Source organism: Oncorhynchus nerka, linkage group LG4 (assembly GCF_034236695.1).
Source record: "Oncorhynchus nerka isolate Pitt River linkage group LG4, Oner_Uvic_2.0, whole genome shotgun sequence".
In the NCBI taxonomy this organism is placed as follows: Eukaryota; Metazoa; Chordata; class Actinopteri; order Salmoniformes; family Salmonidae; genus Oncorhynchus; species Oncorhynchus nerka.
The window spans coordinates 68,219,560-68,242,803 of record NC_088399.1 but is presented as its reverse complement, the minus strand read 5'-3'; the positions used below and the strand labels follow the sequence as shown (position 1 = coordinate 68,242,803).

The window sequence follows — 23,244 nt, the reverse complement described above, 5'->3', positions numbered from 1 at the left end:
CTAGCATCACTACTCTGGACGGTTCTGACTTAGAATATGTGGACAACTATAAATACCTAGGTGTCTGGCTAGACTGTAAACTCTCCTTCTAGACTCATATTAAGCATCTCCAATCGAAAATTAAATATAGAATTGGCTTCGGCTATACTCGGCCTTGTCTCAGGATGGTAAGTTGGTGGTTGAAGATATCCCTCTACTGGTGTGGGGGATGTGCTTTGGCAAAGTGGGTGGGTTTATATCCTGCCTGTTTTGCCCTGTCCGGGGGTATCATCGGATGGGGACACAGTGTCTCCTGACCCCTCCTGTCTCAGCCTCCAGTACTTATGCTGCAGTAGTTTATGTGTCGGGAGGCTAGGGTCAGTCTGTTATATCTGGAGTACTTCTCCTGTCTTATCCGGGGTCCTGTGTGAATTTAAGTATGCTCTCTCTAATTCTTTCTTTCTTTCTTTCTTTCTTTCTTTCTTTCTTTCTTTCTTTCTTTCTCTCTCTCTCTCTCTCTCTTCTCTCTCTCTCTCTCTCTCTCTCTCTCTCTCTCTCTCTCTCGAAGGACCTGAGCCCTAGGACCATGCCTCAGGACTAACTGACATGATGACTCCTTGTTGTCCCCAGTCCACCTGGCCGTGCTACTGCTCCAGTTTCAACTGTTCTGCCTGCAGCTATGGAATCCTGACTTGTTCACTGTGATTACTATTATTTGACCATGCTGGTCATTTACATTTACATTTTTACATTTAAGTCATTTAGCAGACGCTCTTATCCAGAGCGACTTACAAATTGGTGCGTTCACCTTAAGACATCCAGTGGAACAGCCACTTTACAATAGTGCATCTAAATCTTTTAAGGGGGTGAGAAGGATTACTTTATCCTATCCTAGGTATTCCTGAAAGAGGTGGGGTTTCAGGTGTCTCCGGAAGGTGGTGATTGACTCCGCTGTCCTGGCGTCGTGAGGGAGTTTGTTCCACCATTGGGGGGCCAGAGCAGCGAACAGTTTTGACTGGGCTGCGCGGGAACTGTACTTCCTCAGTGGTAGGGAGGCGAGCAGGCCAGAGGTGGATGAACGCAGTGCCCTTGTTTGGGTGTAGGGCCTGATCAGAGCCTGGAGGTACTGAGGTGCCGTTCCCCTCACAGCTCCGTAGGCAAGCACCATGGTCTTGTAGCGGATGCGAGCTTCAACTGGAAGCCAGTGGAGAGAGCGGAGGAGCGGGCTGGACGTGAGAGAACTTGGGAAGGTTGAACACCAGACGGGCTGCGGCGTTCTGGATGAGTTGTAGGGGTTTAATGGCACAGGCAGGGAGCCCAGCCAACAGCGAGTTGCAGTAATCCAGACGGGAGATGACAAGTGCCTGGATTAGGACCTGCGCCGCTTCCTGTGTGAGGCAGGGTCGTACTCTGCGGATGTTGTAGAGCATGAACCTACAGGAACGGGCCACCGCCTTGATGTTAGTTGAGAACGACAGGGTGTTGTCCAGGATCACGCCAAGGTTCTTAGCGCTCTGGGAGGAGGACACAATGGAGTTGTCAACCGTGATGGCGAGATCATGGAACGGGCAGTCCTTCCCCGGGAGGAAGAGCAGCTCCGTCTTGCCGAGGTTCAGCTTGAGGTGGTGATCCGTCATCCACACTGATATGTCTGCCAGACATGCAGAGATGCGATTCGCCACCTGGTCATCAGAAGGGGGAAAGGAGAAGATTAATTGTGTGTCGTCTGCATAGCAATGATAGGAGAGACCATGTGAGGTTATGACAGAGCCAAGTGACTTGGTGTATTAGCATTTATGAACATTTGAACATCTTGGCCATGTTCTGTTATAATCTCCACCTGGCACAGCCAGAAGAGGACTGGCCACCCCTCATAGCCTGGTTCGTCTCAAGGTTTCTTCCTAGGTTTTCGACCTCATGGCTTGGTTTTTGCTCTGACATGCACTGGCAACTGCAGGACATTAAATAGACAGGTACAGTGGGGCAAAAAAGTATTTAGTCAGCCACCAATTGTGCAAGTTCTCCCACTTAAAAAGATGAGAGAGGCCTGTAATTTTCATCATAGGTACACTTCAACTATGACAGATAAAATGAGAAAGAAAATCCAGAAAATCACATTGTAGGATTTTTAATGAATTTATTTGCAAATTATGGTGGAAAATAAGTATTTGGTCAATAACAAAAGTTTATCTCAATACTTTGTTATATACCCTTTGTTGGATATGACAGAGGTCAAACGTTTTCTGTAAGTCTTCAAAAGGTTTTCACACACTGTTGCTGGTATTTTGGCCCATTCCTCCATGCAGATCTCCTCTAGAGCAGTGATGGTTTGGGGCTGTTGCTGGGCAACACGGACTTTCAACTCCCTCCAAAGATTTTCTATGGGGTTGAGATCTGGAGACTGGCTAGGCCACACCAGGACCTTGAAATGCTTCTTACGAAGCCACTCCTTCGTTGCCCGGGCGGTGTGTTTGGGATCATTGTCATGCTGAAAGAGCCAGCCACGTTTCATCTTCAAAGCCCTTGCTGATGGAAGGAGGTTTTCACTCAAAATCTCACGATACATGGCCCCATTCATTCTTTCCTTTACACGGATCAGTCGTCCTGATCCCTTTGCAGAAAAACAGCCCCAAAGCATGATGTTTCCACCCCCATGCTTCACAGTAGGTATGGTGTTCTTTGGATGCAACTCAGCATTATTTGTCCTCCAAGTTGATTTTCAGAAGAAAGGTCTTTGTTTCTGGCCATTTTGAGCCGGTAATCGTACCCACAAATGCTGATGCTCCAGAAACTCAACTAGTCTACAGAAGGCAGGTTTTAATGCTTCTTTAATCAGCACAACAGTTTTCAGCTGTGCTAACATTATTGCAAAAGTGTTTTCTAATGATCAATTAGCCTTTTAAAATGATAAACTCGGATTAGCTAACACAACGTGCCATTGGAACACAGGAGTGTGTTACGTGTAAATGAGTGAAGAGGTGTGGAGTCAGGCGCAGAGAGCAAAGGATGTGGGAAAAACAACACGCTTTAATGTCCTGGAAACATAACATGAACAAAAGTGGAAACACAAATGAACAGAAATATAAACGGACAGCGTGAAACCCAAATGCCAACAAAAATACACTCAAACAAAGAAACAGGAGAACAAGCCCGCACGAAACAGAAGCGGGCTGAACAGACTATATATAACCCTATCCTAACAACCAAACAAGAAACAGGTGATACCAATTAGACAGAACTAAACGAACACAGAACAACGGATCAGCGATAGCTAGTAGACCGGCGACGACGACCGCCGAGCGCCACCCGAACAAGAAGGGGAGTCACCTTCGGTAATATTCGTGACAGTACCCCCCTCCTGACGCGCAGCTCCCGCAGCGCGCCGACGCCGGCCTCGGGGACGACCCGGGGGCCGAGGCGCTGGGCGATCCGGACGGAGGCGATGGAATTCACTCAACATAGATGGGTCTAGAATATCCCTCACCGGGACCCAGCACCTCTCCTCCGGACCGTACCCCTCCCAGTCAACGAGGTACTGCAAGCCTCTCACCCGGCGTCTCGAGTCCAGAATAGCTCGTATCTTGTATGCCGGGGACCCCTCGATGTCCAGAGGGGGCGGAGGAACCTCCGGAACCTCATCTTCCTGCATAGGACCAGCTACCACCGGCCTGAGAAGAGACACATGAAATGAGGGGTTAATACGATAATACGAAGGAAGTAATAATCGATAACAAACCTCATTTATTCTCCTCAGGACTTTAAATGGCCCTATACACTGCGGACCCAGCTTCCGGCAGGGCAAGCGGAGAGGCAGGTTTCGGGTCGAGAGCCAGACGCTGTCCCCAGGTGCAAACACGGGGGCCTCACTGCGGTGACGGTCAGCGCTCTTCTTCTGCCTTATACTCGCTTGGCGTAATGACTCTTGGACCGCCCTCCAGGTCTCCTTAGAGCGCTGTACCCACTCCTCCACCGCAGGAGCCTCAGTCTGGCTCTGATGCCACGGTGCCAGGACTGGCTGGTACCCCAACACGCACTCAAATGGTGACATGTTGGTAGAGGAGTGGCTTAGTGAGTTCTGGGCTATTTCTGCCCAGGGAATATATCTTGCCCACTCCCCTGGCCGGTCATGGCAATACGACCGCAGAAACCTACCCACCTCCTGGTTAACTCTTTCCACCTGACCATTACTCTCCGGGTGATACCCTGAGGTAAGGCTGACCGAGACCCCCAGACGTTCCATAAATGCCCTCCAAACACGGGAGATAAATTGGGGGCCCCGATCAGAAACTATATCCTCGGGCACCCCGTAGTGCCGGAAGACATGGGTGAAAAGAGCTTCCGCAGTCTGTAGGGCCGTAGGGAGACCGGGCAATGGGATAAGACGGCAGGACTTAGAGAACCGATCCACAACGACCAGGATTGTAGTGTTACCCTGAGAGGGGGGGAGGTCAGTAAGAAAATCCACCGAAAGATGGGTCCACGGCCGTTGTGGAACGGGAAGAGGTTGTAATTTACCTCTTGGCAGGTGTCTAGGAGCCTTACTCTGGGCGCACACCGAACAGGAGGAAACATAGAATCGCACATCCCTCCTCAAAGTGGGCCACCAGTACTTCCTCTCAAGACCTCTCACTGTCCTATAAATACCTGGGTGACCCGCCGAGGGTAGACAATGAGCCCATCGAATCAATTGATCACGGACAGCCAGAGGCACGTACCTACGACCCTCCGGACACTGTGGAGGCGCAGGTTCCCCCCTTAGCGCCCGCTCGTTGTCCGCGTCCACATCCCATACTACTGGTGCCACCAGCTTAGCTGCCGGAATGATGGGAGTAGGATCGATGGACCTGTCCTCAGTGTCATAGAGTCTTGACAGCGCGTCAGCCTTAGTGTTGAGGGAACCTGGTCTATACGAGATAGTGAAACGAAATCTGGTGAAAAACATGGCCCACCTTGCCTGACGAGGATTCAGTCTCCTAGCTGATCGGATATACTCCAGGTTACGATGGTCAGTCCAGATAAGGAAAGGGTGCTTAGCCCCCTCAAGCCAGTGTCTCCACACCTTCAGGACCTTAACCATAGCCAACAACTCCCTATCCCCCACATCATAATTCCGCTCCGCTGGCCCGAGTTTCTTTGAAAAAAAGGCACAGGGGCGGAGTTTCGGAGGCACACCCGAACGCTGTGAGAGCACCGCTCCAACCCCAGCCTCGGATGCGTCCACCTCTACTATAAACGCCAAAGAAGGGTCCGGATGTGCCAACACCGGCGCCTCAGTAAACATCGCCTTCAACTTATGAAAAGCTCCGTTCGCCTCTGCTGACCACTGCAAACGCGCCGGCCCCCCCTTCAGCAGTGAGGTAATAGGGGCAGCTACCTGACCAAAACCCCGTATAAACCTCCGGTAGTAATTGGCAAATCCCAAGAACCGCTGCACCTCCTTTACCGTGGTCGGAGTCGGCCAATTAAGTACGGCCTTTATGCGGTCACCCTCCATTACCAAACCAGAGCTGGAAATGCGATAACCCAGGAAGGAAACTGATTGTTTGAAAAACTCACATTTCTCCGCCTTCACATACAGGTCATGCTCCAGCAGTCGTCTAAGAACCTTGCGCACAAGAGATACATGCGCAGTGCGTGTAGCGGAGTAGATCAAAATATCGTCAATATACACCACTACACCCTGTCCGTGCAGGTCTCTGAGTATTTCATCCACAAAGGATTGAAATATAGCTGGAGCATTCTTTAAACCGTATGGCATGACGAGGTACTCATAATGGCCCGACGTAGTGCTAAATGCAGTTTTCCACTCATCTCCCTCCCGAATACGCACCAAATTATAAGCACTCCTGAGATCCAGTTTAGTGAAGAACTGCGCTCCGTGAAATGATTCCACTGCCGTAGCAATGAGAGGTAGTGGGTAACTAAAACCCACTGTGATGGAATTTAGACCTCTATAATCAATACACGGACGTAAACCACCATCTTTTTTCTTCACAAAAAAGAAACTCGAAGAGACAGGTGACATGGAGGGCTGAATGTACCCCTGTCCCAGAGCCTCGGTGATATACGTTTCCATAGCCACCTTCTCCTCCTGGGACAAAGGATACACATGACTCCTGGGGAGTGCAGCGTTACCCTGGAGATTTATCACGCAATCCCCCTGCCTATGGGGTGGTAATTGGGTCGCTTTCTTTTTACTGAAAACGATAGCCAAATCGTCATACTCAGCTGGAATGCGCACGGTGGAAACCTGGTCTGGACTCTCCACCGTTGTCGCACCGATGGAAACCCCTACACACCTGCCTGAACACTCATCAGACCACCCCTGTAGAGTTCCCTGTTTCCACGAAATCGTAGGATTATGAATAGCTAGCCAGGGAATCCCCAGAACAACTGGAAACGCAGGTGAATCGATAAGGAACAAACTAATTAGCTCCTTGTGATTCCCCTGCGTAATCATCTCCAACGAAATTGTGGCTTTCTTCACCAGCCCTGACCCTAATGGTCGACTATCTAAAGAGTGCACGGGAAAAGGGGGGTCTACTTTTACTAACGGAATCCTCAACCTCTGAGCGAGTCCGCGATCTATAAAGTTTCCAGCTGCGCCTGAATCTACCAGTGCCTTATGCTGGAGAGAAGGAGAATAATTCAGGAAACAAATTAATAGGAACATGTGACCAACAGGAAACTCTGGGAGAGTGTGGTGCTTACTCACCTGGGGTGACCGATGAGTGTTCTGCCTGCCCTCACGATTCCCAGATGAATTCCTCCAGCACCGACCAGACGTGTGCCCTCTCTGGCCACAACTGGTACAGGAGGAGCTTCCTCCTCCGATCTCCCTTGACGCAGTCCCTCCTAGCTCCATCGGGATAGGGGCAGGAGGATCAGGAGGTAGAACTGACAGGACCCTTTCAGAACGTCCACGAGCAGCTAGCAGATGGTCCAACCGGATCGACAGGTCTATCAGTCCATCCAGGCTAAGCGTAGTATCCCGACAGGCCAGCTCCCTACGGACGTCCTCTCTCAGGCTACACCTGTAATGGTCTATCAGGGCCCTGTCTGTTCCACCCTGCTCCCGCAGCCAAGGTCCGGAACTCCAGCGCGAAGTCCTGCGCGCTCCTCGTCCCCTGTCTAAGATGGAACAATCTCTCACCAGCCGCTCGACCTTCTGGAGGGTGATCGAACACGGCCCTGAAACGGCGGATGAACTCCGGGTAGTTGTCCTTCGCTGAGTCGGGCCCGTTCCAGACCGCATTAGCCCACTCCAGGGCTCTACCGGTCAGGCAGGTGATGAGGACCCCTACTCTCTCTTCCTCCGAGGGGGCCGGCCGAACGGTGGCCAGGTAGAGGTCTAATTGCAGCAGGAATCCCTGGCACCCCGTCGCTGCTCCATCGTAATTCCTCGGAGGCGTCATGTGCAGAGCGCTGGAACCGGATCCAGATGGGAGAGATGGTAGATTTGCTGGTAGGAGGGTCGGTGGGGTAGTAGTAGGGAAACCATTCCTCTCCCAACGATCCATCCTCTCCATCATCTGATCCATCGCTGATCCTAGGCGATGGAGGATGGACGTGTGATGTTGAACTCGCTCTTCCATAGTGGGAAGAGGAGTGGTCGCTGCTCCTGCTGACTCCATAGGTGGTGCGGGCTTCTGTTACGTGTAAATGAGTGAAGAGGTGTGGAGTCAGGCGCAGAGAGCAAAGGATGTGGGAAAAACAACACGCTTTAATGTCCTGGAAACATAACATGAACAAAAGTGGAAACACAAATGAACAGAAATATAAACGGACAGCGTGAAACCCAAATGCCAACAAAAATACACTCAAACAAAGAAACAGGAGAACAAGCCCGCACAAAACAGAAGCGGGCTGAACAGACTATATATAACCCTATCCTAACAACCAAACAAGAAACAGGTGATACCAATTAGACAGAACTAAACGAACACAGAACAACGGATCGAATGTCGACACTGTATTTCTGATCAATTTGATTATATTTTAATGGACAAAAATGTGCTTCTCGTTCAAAAACAAGGACACTTCTGAGTAACCCCAAGAAGTGCGACCATTCATCAAACCCATTGACTTTCTGAGATTGATCGGAATCGAGAAGGACTAGCAATTGGCCAGCCATTGCCAGCCATTGGCGTGGTATAAAATCAGACCTCAGAGAAGAGCTCAGGGCTTGAGGCGTTATCTGGGGTGGCCCTACCCAGAGGAAGTGGTGAGATGGATGAGTTGAAAACTATCTTTGAGTAGAGAGTAGCAGAGGCATGGAGAAACATGTTTCTATCCAACTGGGTCTTCCTCTAGTCAGCTCTAGACTGGTAAAAAAAATGGCATGCATCTGCTACTGCGTCATTTTATCAGGTAGATCAGTTGTTCTCTTTACAGTTTATATTCTGCATTTCTTATATTGCATTACAAATATACACTGCTCAAAAAAATAAAGGGAACACTAAAATAACACATCCTAGATCTGAATGAATGAAATATTCTTATTAAATACTTTTTTCTTTACATAGTTGAATGTGCTGACAACAAAATCACACAAAAAGGATCAATGGAAATCAAATTTATCAACCCATGGAGGTCTGGATTTGGAGTCACACTCAAAATTAAAGTGGAAAACCACACTACAGGCTTTGATGTAATGTCCATAAAACAAGTCAAAATGAGGCTCAGTAGTGTGTGTGGCCTCCACGTGCCTGTATGACCTCCCTACAACGCCTGGGCATGCTCCTGATGAGGTGGCGGATGGTCTCCTGAGGGATCTACTCCCAGACCTGGACTAAAGCATCCGCCAACTCCTGGACAGTCTGTGGTGCAACGTGGCGTTGGTGGATGGAGCTAGACATGATGTCCCAGATGTGCTCAATTGGATTCAGGTCTGGGGAACGGGCGGACCAAATCAAATCAAATCAAATCAAATTGTATTTGTCACATACACATGGTTAGCAGATGTTAATGCGAGTGTAGCGAAATGCTTGTGCTTCTAGTTCCGACAATGCAGTAATAACCAACAAGTAATCTAACTAACAATTCCAAAACTACTGTCTTATACACAGTGTAAGGGGATAAAGAATATGTACATAAGGATATATGAATGAGTGATGGTACAGAGCAGCATAGGCAAGATACAGTAGATGGTATTGAGTACAGTATATGCATATGAGATGAGTATGTAAACAAAGTGGCATAGTTAAAGTGGCTAGTGATACATGTGTTACATAAGGATGCAGTCGATGATATAGAGTACAGTATATACGTATGCATATGAGATGAATAATGTAGGGTAAGTAACATTATATAAGGTAGCATTGTTTAAAGTGGCTAGTGATATATTTACATCATTTCCCATCAATTCCCATTATTAAAGTGTCTGGAGTTGAGTCAGTGTCAGTGTCAGTGTGTTGGCAGCAGCCACTCAATGTTAGTGGTGGCTGTTTAACAGTCTGATGGCCTTGAGATAGAAGCTGTTTTTCAGTCTCTCGGTCCCAGCTTTGATGCACCTGTACTGACCTCGCCTTCTGGATGATAGCGGGGTGAACAGGCAGTGGCTCGGGTGGTTGATGTCCTTGATGATCTTTATGGCCTTCCTGTAACATCGGGTGGTGTAGGTGTCCTGGAGGGCAGGTAGTTTGCCCCGGTGATGCGTTGTGCAGACCTCACTACCCTCTGGAGAGCCTTACGGTTGAGGGCGGAGCAGTTGCCGTACCAGGCGGTGATACAGCCCGCCAGGATGCTCTCGATTGTGCATCTGTAGAAGTTTGTGAGTGCTTTTGGTGACAAGCCGAATTTCTTCAGCCTCCTGAGGTTGAAGAGGCGCTGCTGCGCCTTCTTCACGATGCTGTCTGTGTGAGTGGACCAATTCAGTTTGTCTGTGATGTGTATGCCGAGGAACTTAAAACTTGCTACCCTCTCCACTACTGTTCCATCGATGTGGATAGGGGGGTGTTCCCTCTGCTGTTTCCTGAAGTCCACAATCATCTCCTTAGTTTTGTTGACGTTGAGTGTGAGGTTATTTTCCTGACACCACACTCCGAGGGCCCTCACCTCCTCCCTGTAGGCCGTCTCGTCGTTGTTGGTAATCAAGCCTACCACTGTTGTGTCGTCCGCAAACTTGATGATTGAGTTGGAGGCGTGCGTGGCCACGCAGTCGTGGGTGAACAGGGAGTACAGGAGAGGGCTCAGAACGCACCCTTGTGGGGCCCCAGTGTTGAGGATCAGCGGGGAGGAGATGTTGTTGCCTACCCTCACCACCTGGGGGCGGCCCGTCAGGAAGTCCAGTACCCAGTTGCACAGGGCGGGGTCGAGAACCAGGGTCTCGATCTTGATGACGAGCTTGGAGGGTACTATGGTGTTGAATGCCGAGCTGTAGTCGATGAACAGCATTCTCACATAGGTATTCCTCTTGTCCAGATGGGTTAGGGCAGTGTGCAGTGTGGTTGAGATTGCATCGTCTGTGGACCTATTTGGGCGGTAAGCAAATTGGAGTGGGTCTAGGGTGTCAGGTAGGGTGGAGGTGATATGGTCCTTGACTAGTCTCTCAAAGCACTTCATGATGACGGAAGTGAGTGCTACGGGGCGGTAGTCGTTTAGCTCAGTTACCTTAGCTTTCTTGGGAACAGGAACAATGGTGGCCCTCTTGAAGCATGTGGGAACAGCAGACTGGTATAGGGATTGATTGAATATGTCCGTAAACACACCAGCCAGCTGGTCTGCGCATGCTCTGAGGGCGCGGCTGGGGATGCCGTCTGGGCCTGCAGCCTTGCGAGGGATAACACGTTTAAATGTCTTACTCACCTCAGCTGCAGTGAAGGAGAGACCGCATGTTTTCGTTGCAGGCCGTGTCAGTGGCACTGTATTGTCCTCAAAGCGGGCAAAAAAGTTATTTAGTCTGCCTGGGAGCAAGACATCCTGGTCCGTGACTGGGCTGGATTTCTTCCTGTAGTCCGTGATTGACTGTAGACCCTGCCACATGCCTCTTGTGTCTGAGCCGTTGAATTGAGATTCTACTTTGTCTCTGTACTGACGCTTAGCTTGTTTGATAGCCTTGCGGAGGGAATAGCTGCACTGTTTGTATTCGGTCATGTTACCAGACACCTTGCACTGAAAAGCAGTGGTTCGCGCTTTCAGTTTCACGCGAATGCTGCCATCAATCCACGGTTTCTGGTTAGGGAATGTTTTAATCGTTGCTATGGGAACGACATCTTCAACGCACGTTCTAATGAACTCGCACACCGAATCAGCGTATTCGTCAATATTGTTATCTGACGCAATACGAAACATATCCCAGTCCACGTGATGGAAGCAGTCTTGGAGTGTGGAGTCAGCTTGGTCAGACCAGCGTTGGACAGACCTCAGCGTGGGAGCCTCTTGTTTTAGTTTCTGTCTGTAGGCAGGGATCAACAAAATGGAGTCGTGGTCAGCTTTTCCGAAAGGGGGGCGGGGCAGGGCCTTATATGCGTCGCAGAAGTTAGAGTAACAATGATCCAAGGTTTTTCCACCCCTGGTTGCGCAATCGATATGCTGATAAAATTTAGGGAGTCTTGTTTTCAGATTAGCCCTGTTAAAATCCCCAGCTACAATGAATGCAGCCTCCGGATAAATGGTTTCCAGTTTGCAAAGAGTTAAATAAAGTTCGTTCAGAGCCATCGATGTGTCTACTTGGGGGGGGGGGGATATATACGGCTGTGATTATAATCGAAGAGAATTCTCTTGGTAGATAACGCGGTCTACATTTGATTGTGAGGAATTCTAAATCAGGTGAACAGAAGGATTTGAGTTCCTGTATGTTTCTTTCATCACACCATGTCTTGTTAGCCATAAGGCATACGCCCCCGCCCCTCTACTTACCAGAAAGATGTTTGTTTCTGTCGGCGCGATGCGTGGAGAAACCCGTTGGCTGCACCGCCTCGGATAGCGTCTCTCCAGTGAGCCATGTTTCCGTGAAGCAAAGAACGTTACAGTCTCTGATGTCCCTCTGGAATGCTACCCTTGCTCGGATTTCATCAACCTTGTTGTCAAGAGACTGGACATTGGCAAGAAGAATGCTAGGGAGTGGTGCACAGTGTGCCCGTCTCCGGAGTCTGACCAGACCAGTCCATAGCATCAATGCCTTCCTCTTGCAGGAACTCCTGACACACTCCAGCCACATGAGGTCTAGCATTGTCATCTGTGAAAAGCACAGGGCGCCAGTGGCAAATTTGCCAATCTTGGTGTTCTCTGGCAAATGCCAAATGTCCTGCACGGTGTTGGGCTGTAAGCACAACCCCCACCTGTGGACGTTGGGCCCTCATACCACCCTCATGGAGTCTGTTTCTGACCGTTTGAGCAGACACATGCACATTTGTGGCCTGCTGGAGGTCATTTTGCAGGGCTCTGGCAGTGCTCCTCCTGCTCCTCCTTGCACAAAGGCAGAGGTAGCCGTCCTGCTGCTGCTACTGGCCAAATGACCAAAACATCAGCCAGGAAGCATAGGAACTGAGAAGTGGTCTGTGATTATCACCTGCAGAACCACTCCTTTATTAGGGGTGTCTTGCTAATTGCCTATAATTTCCACCTGTTGTCTATTCCATTTGCACAACAGCATGTGAAATGTATTGTCAATCAGTGTTGCTTCCTAAGTGGACAGTTTGATTTCACAGAAGTGTGATTGACTTGGAGTTACATTGTGTTGTTTAAGTGTTCCCTTTATTTTTTTGAGCAGTGTATATAGGTAGGTATTCTCACCAGGTGTCTTTTGGAATTGAAACTAAGGAAGAGTTTGACAAAAATGGAAGGCAAATATCAGCTATCAAGGGTAAGTGGATACTTTTGAGGACCCCTCCTTGGTTGAGATTCATGTCAGAACAGGTATGCAAGTTTCAGCTGAATGTAAAAATACAATTTTAATGTATATTCTCCACAAAATACAGTGCATTCGGAAAGTACTCAAACCCGTTGAATTTTTCCACATTTTGTTACATTACAGCCTTATTTTTATAAATGTAATTGTTTTTTTCCCTCATCATTTGGAAATGTTTGCAAAGTTATAAAACATAAATAACTGAAAAATGACATTTACATATGTATTCAGACGCTTCACTCAGTACTGTATTGAAGCACCTTTGGCAGCGATTATCTTCTTAGGTATGATGCTACAAGCTTGGCACGCCTGTATTTGAGGAGTTTCTCCCATTCCTCTCTGCAGATCCTCTCAAGCTCTGTCAGGTTGGATGGGGAGCGTCACTGCACAGCTATTTTCAGGTCTCTCCAGAGATCATGTAGTAACCAAAAAAGTCTTAAACAAACAAAATATATTCTTCAAAGTAGCCACCCTTTGCCTTAATGACAGCTTTGCACACACTAGGCATTCTTTCAACCAGCTTCAAGAGGAATGCTTTTCCAACAGCTGCTTTTCCTTCACTTGCGGTCCAACTCATCCCCGGTGATCTCAATTGGGTTGAAGTCGGGTGATTGTGGAGGCCAGGTCATCTGATGCAGTAATCCATCACTCTCCTTCTTGGTCAAATAGCCCTTACACAGTCTGGAGGTGTGTTTTGGTTCATTGTCCTGTTGAAAAACAAATGATTGTCCTACTGAGTGCAAACCAGCTGGGATGGCGTATCTCTGCAAAATGCTGTTGTGGTCATGCTGTGGTAGTGTGCCATGAATTCTAAATAAATCACTGACAATGTCACCAGCAAAGCAACCCCACACCATCACGCCTCCTCCTCCCAACTTCACGGTGAAAGTTTTGCTTATCAGGACTCTGGAGAGGTCAATGACGCAACCGATTTCAAGCTCCGGCCTGTGTGATGGCGAATACGGGCCTACAGGCCTAGGAGATGGCTCCGTTTCTTTTAACTACGAGGAGCCAATGTTGGATGAGACTATTTTTATGAAGATTGTAATAAAAACCCTAACAGGAAGTGTTAGGATACCTAATGTAGGCCTATAACTGTCATTGATGGATAAGGAGTGAAAATACACATATTGGTTTTGTATAACATAGGTAAATGTATGGCAGGATATGATAAGCAATGTATTCGTCAGGATTATTCTTGTATACAATTGATGTGTCAGTGTGTATTATTTAGTCATTCAGGGTGGATTGTTAGTTGATAATTATCTGTTAATTGAATGATTAGAATAGTCCGCCCTGAAACATATAATTGTATGGAATTGATTAGAATGTATAAAATCACAATCAATAAATGTGTAGTCCTAGTCAGAATTAGGGTAAAACAATATGTCTTTATGGTATTTTAAACACAGACTGTCTGAGCTTGGTGTCGACCTGACTAGAGATTTGGGAGAGAACGGGGAGTACGTCTCAAGGACAAGGTCACTAATCTCTGTCGGCTGGGTAGTGAGACGGTGTGTGCGTAGCAGGACATTGTGTGCGTCTGTTTGTGTGTATGTGTGTGCGTATGGTTGTGTGTATGTGTGTGTGTGTATGGTTGTGTGAATGTGTGGGCATGATGAAGTTAGTATAAAATTAATTGTTTTGTATTCTTGACTTTAGAATGTTCCCGTTAATTAACCTTTTTTACTATTTTAGCTGGGCCTCCGTCTGTTTCATTCGACCAGGATCTTACAAATTCTGGTTTGCAGACTGAGTAATATAATTAAATTGGGTTTATGTACCAGGAGAACATAATTCTCTTATCAAGATTTGATTTGATTTGATTTGACTATCCAAATAAAGAGCAAAATGATTTTCATATTAGGCCAAAACCAGAGTGACAACTACTGTCATCATGTAAAGTTAGATTTAAATTGTTGAGAGAAATGTTGTCAGACTGCATGAACTGGGTGGAGGCCCTGGAATGTCCCCAGATGGGTGGAGCCCCTTGCACATCACCAGGGAGTGCCTTCACACACACAAGTGACTTTACTGGTTCATACCCTTACGTAGGTAATGCCCAATATGAGATACACAGTGGGGTTTAAAATTATTGACATCCTTGATAAAGATGACCAATAATGACTGTATAAAATAAATAATGAAATACTGAACTATATTGTATGCTAAAAAAGGTGAAATTATATTCACTTATACTAATACAATTGCTCAGAGAAAGAGATTTTGTTTAACAAGTAATATTATTTTTTTCAGATAAGGTATGTACAGTAGGGATCAAAATTATTGACACCCCTAAAGATTCTTTGTAGTCAAAAGTTTAGTTTTTGGTCCCATATTCATAACACGTAATGACTACATCGAGCTTGTAACTCTACAAACTTGTTGGATGATTTGCAGTTCGTTTTAGTTGTGTTTCTGATTATTTTGTGCCCAACAGAAATTAATGGTAAATAATGTATTGCATGATTTTGGAGTCACTTTTACTATAAATAAGAATCAAATATGTTTCTAAATACTTCTACATTAATATGGGGGCTATCATGATTACGGATAACCCTGAATGAAGAGAGCGTTACAAAGTGTCAAAGATCATACCCCCAAGACATGCTAACCTCTCACCATTATGAATAACAGAGGGCGTTAGCATGTCTTGGCGATATGCTCTTTGATGATATTCTATTATGGACAATAGAGAATTATTGTTATGGGATTTTTTTGGTCTGTGCAAATAGAAAAATATGTTCATATCAGTATTTGCAGTTTGCCTGTTATCTTCAATATGTTTCACAATATTATTCAGTACATGTAATTTTATACGTATTATGAGCATATAAACAGTAAACGCATGAATTGACATATATATTCATATTTTCACACACAATGTATCATATTTTGTTCATATTTGATATCAGCCCTCATTTGACTTGGCCTGTCTTCCATTAAAGGTAACTGAAGCAGAAATATTTAATTTAATGTATGATGTTTTAGATTATTTAAAAAGTCTATGCAAATTTCAATACAACATTATTTTACCCTAATTGGTCATGTCAACTAGCTGGTTGAAGTGTTTGTGATCAAATCAAATCAAATCAAATTTATTTATATAGCCCTTCGTACATCAGCTGATATCTCAAAGTGCTGTACAGAAACCCAGCCTAAAACCCTAAACAGCAAGCAATGCAGGTGTAGAAGCACAGTAATGTGATGCATTACCTATCTAAGTCATGCAAATAAAACATATTAATTCATGGCCTATATAGTAAGGCTAAATACACATTGTTTTCAGAAAAATATTTATCGGAATATTTATTTATTGGTGTGTCAGACAAGGTTTATTTTTAATTAGGGGTGTCAATAATTTTACCCCTAACCTTTTGAGAAAAAAGTATTACTTGTTAAACAAAATCTCTTTCTTTTAGCAATTGAATTAGTATAAAATTATATAATTTCACTTTTTTTGTTGCATACAATATAGCTCAGTATTTTAATTATATATTGTATATAGTTATTATTGCTCATCTTTATCAAGGGTGTCAATGATTTGGTGTGGGCTGTAGCATTTACTTTTAAATTGTTCGTATACACACTCAATCTTGTAGAATGCTCTACCAGTGTTATAGCCAAGGTGGCCTGAATTTTAGTCTGAAAAAGTCACTGCAAAATTTTAAAACATTGTACCCACACCTTTACAGAAACGTGATCAAGTTTGCCATTGTGCTTAGAAACTGACCAGTTCCAACATTTTCAAAGATTTGCAGCAAATGAGGGTGTTTTAGTTAAAGGTGAATGAAGGGCGTATTTCATGCAGGTGGTAACACTTGTTCACAAGCGCACAAATATAGTATGGCGCTGATCAATGAAATATTGTCACATCGCTTCCCATTCATGTTCAATGGAAGGAAAGCGGTGAGAAATGGAGAGGGCAGGGAACCTTTGGGCGGTGTGAACGTGGCGTGGGAGGCGGTGAAAAAGATACACCTTTCCCAAATGTATGCAAATCACTAGCGGCGACTGATGGGCAATGACCATTCATATCGACTGGTTCCCATGACGAATTTGACGCTATGCGACCCAAGACTGGAGACTTTCTTCAGAAAAGATGGCCGACAAAATACTAGAAAGAAAGCTAATGTAAGTGATTATAACATTAATGTAGAGACAAATTATTAAATTATTAGATTATACATATTTTTTTATCAGAAAGTTAAATTACAAAAATCGCGATTTAGCAAGCTAGCTGACTAGCTAACATTAGTCAGCCAGCTGGCTAGCTTTACGGGAGTTGTGACATGAGTATTACATTGTAATTCTGGTTGTTTAATGTTTTAGGGACTCCTGAAACAACCAGCAAACCAGGCCGTCGTCTTGTGAAACAGTGGATGTAACGAATCTAGCTAACTAAATAATTTACTGCAAATTGAATGTACAATTGTGTAAGCTTGTCTTGCTGCCATTTTCCATGCAATGCAGATAGATGGAATAACGTAGCTAGCTAACTATTTTCTTTCTTATTGTCCAGTGGAGGATAAAAAAGCCTTTATGCCTATGGATGTGTAGCTAGCCAATCTGTAGCTAGCCTATCTGTGTATGGATCCTAAAACGTTTGGTATACATATTAGTTCAGAACCTAGCTATGAACCTCAGCTATCAAAGACAGTTGTATCAACTTCAAAAAAGTCTGAATTACATTAATGAAGCCTATGGATTGAGTAGAATATAATATAACTTTGTGCCAAGGATTCAAGTCGTATATAAACTCAGAAAAAAATAAACATCTTCTCACTGTTAACTACGTGTATATTCAGCAAACTTAACAGGGGGGGTCAAAAACAAAGGTAACAGTCAGTATCTGGTGTTGCCACCAGCTGCATTAAATACTGCAGTGTGTCTCCTCCTCATGGACTGCACCAGATTTGCCAGTTCTTGCTCTGAGAGGTTAACACAATCTTCTACCAAGCCACCTGCAAGTTCCCGGCCATTTCTGGGGGGAATGGCCCTAGCCCTAACCCTCCGATCCAACAGGTCCAAGACGTGCTCAATGGGATTGAGATCCGGGCTCGTTCCTGGCCATGGCAGAACACTGACATTCCTGTCTTGCAGGAAATCACACACATAATGAGCATATGGCTTGTGGCATTGTCATGTTGGAGGGGCATGTCAGGATGAGCCTGCAGGAAGGGTACCACATGAGGGAGGAGGATGACTTCCCTGTAACGCACAGGTGAAAGATTGCCTGCAATGACAACAAGCTCAGTCTGATGATGCTGTGACACACCGCTTCAGACCATGAAGGACCCTCCACCTCCAAATTGATCCCGCTCCTGAGTGCAGGCCTCGGTGTAATGCTCATTCCTTCAATTATAAATGTGAATCCGAACATTACCCCTGGTGAGACAAATCTGCGACTTGTCAGTGAACAGCACTTTTTTCCAGTCCTGTCTGGTCCAGCGACAGTGGGTTTCTGCCCATAGGCAACGTTGTTGCCGGTGATGTCTGGTGAGGACCTGCCATACAACAGGCCTACAAGCCCTCATTCCAGCCTCTCTCAGCCTATTGCGGACAGTCTGAGCACTGATGGAGGGATTGTGCGTTCCTGGTATAATTTTGGAAGTTGTTGTTGCCATCCTGTATCTGTCACACAGGTGTGATGTTCGGATGTACCAATCCTGTTCAGGTGTTTTTACACGTGGTCTGCCTCTGCGAGGACGATCAGCTGTCCATCCTGTCTCTCTGTAGCACTGTCTTAGGCATCTCATAGTACAGACATTGCCATTTATTTCCCTGGCCACATCTGCAGTCCTCATGCCTCCTTGCAGTATGCCTAAGGCACATTCACGCAGGTGAGTAGGGACCCTGGGCATCTTTATTTTGTTGTTTTTCAGAGTCAGTAGAAAGGCCTCTTTAGTGTCCTAAGTGACCTCAATTGCCTACCCTCTGTTAAGTGTTAGTGTCTTAATAACTGTTCCACAGGTGCATGTTCATTAATTTGTTCATGGTTCATCCTGAAAAAGGAACGTTTCTTTTTTTGCTGTGTTGAGTAGCCAAAAAAGTTTCAAACAAATCAAAATATATGATATATTTTAGTGTCATTAAAGTAGCCTTGATGATAGTTTTGCACACTCTTTGCATTCTCTCAACCAGATTCATGAGATAGTCACATGGAATGCATTGCAATTAAAATGTGTGCCATGTTAAAAGTTAATTTCTGGAAATTATTTTCTTAATGCGTTTGAGCCATTTAGATGTGCTGTGACAAGGTAGGGGTGGTATACAGAAGATTGCCCTATTTTGTATTATATTATGGCAAGAATAGCTCAAATAACCAATGAGAAACAACAGTCCATCATTACTTTAAGGTCATTCAATTCATTTCAAGAACTATGAAAGTTTCTTCAAGAGCAGTCGCAAAGACCATGAAGTGCTATGATGAAACTGGCTCAAGTAACAGACACATCAACATCAACTGTTCAGAGGTGACTACGTGAATCAGACCTTCATGGTCGAATTGCTGCAAAGAAACCACTACTAAAGGACACCAATAAGAATAAGAGACTTGCTTAGGCCAAGAAACACAAGCAATGAACTTTGGACCGGTGGAAATGGATATTGGTCTAACGAGTCCAAATGAGGGATTTTTGGTTCCAACCGATGTGTTTTTGTGAGACGCAGAGAAGGTGAAGGGATGATCTCTGCATGTTTGGTTCCCACAGTGAAGCATGGAGAAGGGGGTGTGATGGTGTGGGGGTGCTTTACTGGTGACACTGTCAGTAATTTATTTAGAATTCAAGACACTTAACCAACATGGCTACCACAGCATTCTGCAGTGATACACCATCCCATCTGGTTTGTACTTAGTGGGACAATCATTTGTTTTTCAACAGGACAATGACCCAACACACCTCCGGGTTGTGTAAAGGTTATTTGGCCAAGAAGGAGTGTGATGGAATGCTGCATCAGATGACCTGGCATGCACAATCCCCGACCTCAACCCAATTGAGATGGTTTGGAATGAGTTGGACAGCAGAGTGAAGGAAAAGCATAATTTCTTAATGTAATGATGGACTGTTGTTTCTCTTTGCTTATTTGAGCTGTTATTTGAGCTGTTCTTGCCATAATATGTCATTGGTCTTTTACCAAGTAGGGCTATCTTCTGTATACATACCCTACCTGTAATGAATACGGTGTAGATTCACGTGGAGTGTGCGGCAGGTGTTTATTACGCCTTCGCCAAAGGCAGGAATCGTGGTCACAGGCAGGCAATGTTCATACACAGGTAGGCAAACAAGGAAGGTGAATCAAAACCAGGACTGAAGGCTATAACTAGTTCTCACAAATGAGCTAGGAAAAGGCTTGATTGTGTCAAAATGAACAATACCTCACAAAGGCACAAACAGAATTGCACTAAATAAAGAGCTGATGAGACCAGGTGAGTCACTAACACAGTTGAAATCAATGAACAAAAACGAAAGGCAGGGCTACATTCAAGAACACAACGAAACAGAATACAAGGTTGACGAAGAAAAAAAATACAGAACCTTACACCACCTCGTCACAACACAACTGATTGGCTCAAATGCATTAAGAAATCCACAAATACATTTTTAAGAAGGCAAACATGTTAATTGAAATGCTTTCCAGGTGACTACCTCATGAAGCTGGCTGAGAGAATGCCATGAGTGTGCAAAGCTGTCATCAAGGCAAAGGGTCTTGATTTGAGATTTGAAGAATCTCAAATTTAAAATATATTTTGATTTGATTAACACTTTTGGTTACAACATGATTCCATAGGTGTTATTTCATAGTTTTGATGTCTTCACTATCATTCTACAATTTAGAATTTCAAATAAAGAAAAACTCTTGAATGAGTAGGGTTTATAAAACTTTTGACCGGTAGTATACGTATTACCTCAGCTACGTCTACCACTGCACATTGACTCGGTATAGGTACTCCTTGTATATAGGCTCCCTTTTGTTACTTATTGTGTTTCTATTTATTTCTTATTTGCTAATTTCCTAACTTTTTAATTGTTGGGAAAGTGCTCATATGTAAGAATTTCACAGTAACGTCTACACCTGTTGTATTCGGCATGTAACAAGTAAGATTAGATTTGATTTGATTTGACTGTCCAAATAAAGAGCTCACTTTTTTTTTTGCAAAATTATTTTCATATTAAGCCAAAACCAGAGTGACAAGTACTGTAATCACATACAGTTAGATATAAACTGTTGAGAGAAATGTTGTCAGACTTCATAAACTGCGTGGAGGCCCTGGCATGTCACCAGATGGGTGGAGGCCCTTGCACATCACCAGGGAGTACTTTCACACACACAAGTGACTCTACTGGTTCATACCCTTACGTAGGTAATGCCCAATGTGAGATATACAGTGGGGTTTGAAATTATTGACATCCTTGATAAAGATGACCAATAATGACTGTATAAAATAAATAAATAATGAAAATACTGAAGTATGTATATTGTATGCTACAAAAAGGCAAATTATATTAACTTATACTAATACAATTGTGCACGGGAGGTCTATGGTGCCGTCCTAGGGTTGTATTCTTGTATTGTATTTTTTGAGTATTGAATTGAATTTTATCAGTCAATATGGAGAAGGGAAAACCCTGTGTAGCTCTATTACCAGCAGACAGAATGTGACCAACCGGCTCGATTCGGTCTTAAGTAGCAACATTTGAAATGTTTCTTTTTTTACATTGGATAAAAGTAGAGACTCATCGCTAGAAAATGGTATATCATACACTACAGCTGAGGAATAATGGAAAAGTAATTCTGCTTTGAAATTTGATGAACTTGTAACCTCACTTTTGAGAAAATGGCCCTTGTATATTTAGTAAACCTGCTGGAGAGCTCTTCTTTGTCTACACCCATTCAGCATTGTTCACATCCTCTTAAGCCTTAGCCCCAATCCAAATGACATGTGAGGCCATGTACTAAACAACCAAAGATGTCAAGATTAAAGGCTGTTTTAGACTACGTCTATTGATAGCTGTCGCAGTTACATTGAACATTTTATTGTCGTCCGACATCAAACGTGTCTTTGTCGTTATGAAAAAGTATAAACACAAAAACTACATGCTGCGTGACATCTGCAGCCTTGTGGTCCAAAATAGCATAACTAGTGTATTTTTACACCATCGTACACTACCAAGGACTGTGGGCTTTCCTTCTCCGTGGCCGACGTGAGTAAGACGGCCCAGACGGCATCCCTAGCCGCGTCCTCAGAGCATGCGCAGACCAGCTGGCTGGAGTGTTCACAGACATATTTAATCTAGGGAGCTATCCCAGTCTGCTGGCCCCACTTGCTTTAACATGTCCACCCATCAGGACTCAGGATAAGACTCAAATGCAGACAGTCCCAATCACAGATGTTTATTTACAAAACAGGGGGCAGGCATAAACACAGGTATAAATGCACAGGGAATAATTGGGAAAATAGCTACACCTGGAAGGGGGTGGAACAGATCAGGGTGTGACAACACCATTATTCATGTACCCAAGAAAGCAAAGGTAACTGAACTAAATGACTATCGCCCCATAGCACTCATTTCTGTCAACATGAAGTAATTTGAGAGTCTTGTTAAGGATCATATAACCTCTACCTTACCTGACATCCTAGACCCACTTCAATTTGCATACCACCCCAATAGATCCACAGACGATGCAATCGCCATCTCACCACACACTGCCCTATCCCATCTAGACAGGAGAAATACCTATGTAAGAATGCTTTTCATTGACTATAGCTCAGCCTTCAACACCATAGTACCCTCCAAGCTCATCATTAAGCTCAAAGCTCAGGTGGTGAGGGTAGGCAACAACATCTCCTCCCCGCTGATCCTCAACACAGGGGCCCCACAAGGGTGCATGCTCAGGTCCCTCCTGTACTCCCTGTTCACCCATGACTGCGTGACCACGCACGCCTCCAACTCAATCATCAAGTTTGCAGACGACACAACAGTTGTAAGCCTGATTACCAACAATGAAGAAATTCGGCATGGCTCCTAAGACTCTCAAAAACGTTTACAGATGCACATTTGAGAGCATCCTGTCAGGCTGTATCACTGCCTGGTGCGGAAACTGCCCTGCCCGCAACCGCAGGGCTCTCCAGAGGATGGAGCGGTCTGCCCAACAGATCACTGGGGGCACACTGCCTGCCCTCCAGGACACCTACAGCACCTGATGTCACAGTAAAGCCAAAAAGATCATCAAGGACATCAGCCACCCGAGCCACAGCCTGTTCACCCAGCTACCATCCAGAAGGCGAGGTCAGTACAGGTGCATCAAAGCTGGGAACGAGACTGAAAAACAGCTTCTATCTCAAGGCCGTCAGACTGTTATCTAGCCATCATTAGCCTACTACAAACCTGTTACTCAACCCTGTACCTTTG

At 45.1% G+C, this 23,244-nt stretch overlaps 1 long non-coding RNA gene across 1 annotated transcript; it reads right to left on the bottom strand.

The window, feature by feature from the left end:
- Nucleotides 1–2,988: 2,988 nt before the first annotated feature.
- Nucleotides 2,989–7,033, bottom strand: LOC135571307 (uncharacterized). Its single transcript, XR_010463717.1, has 2 exons — nt 6,695–7,033; nt 2,989–3,647 (listed from the first exon to the last, which is right to left on the bottom strand). It is a non-coding gene; the product is annotated as an uncharacterized LOC135571307 (long non-coding RNA).
- Between the last annotated feature and the right edge of the window lie 16,211 nt (nt 7,034–23,244).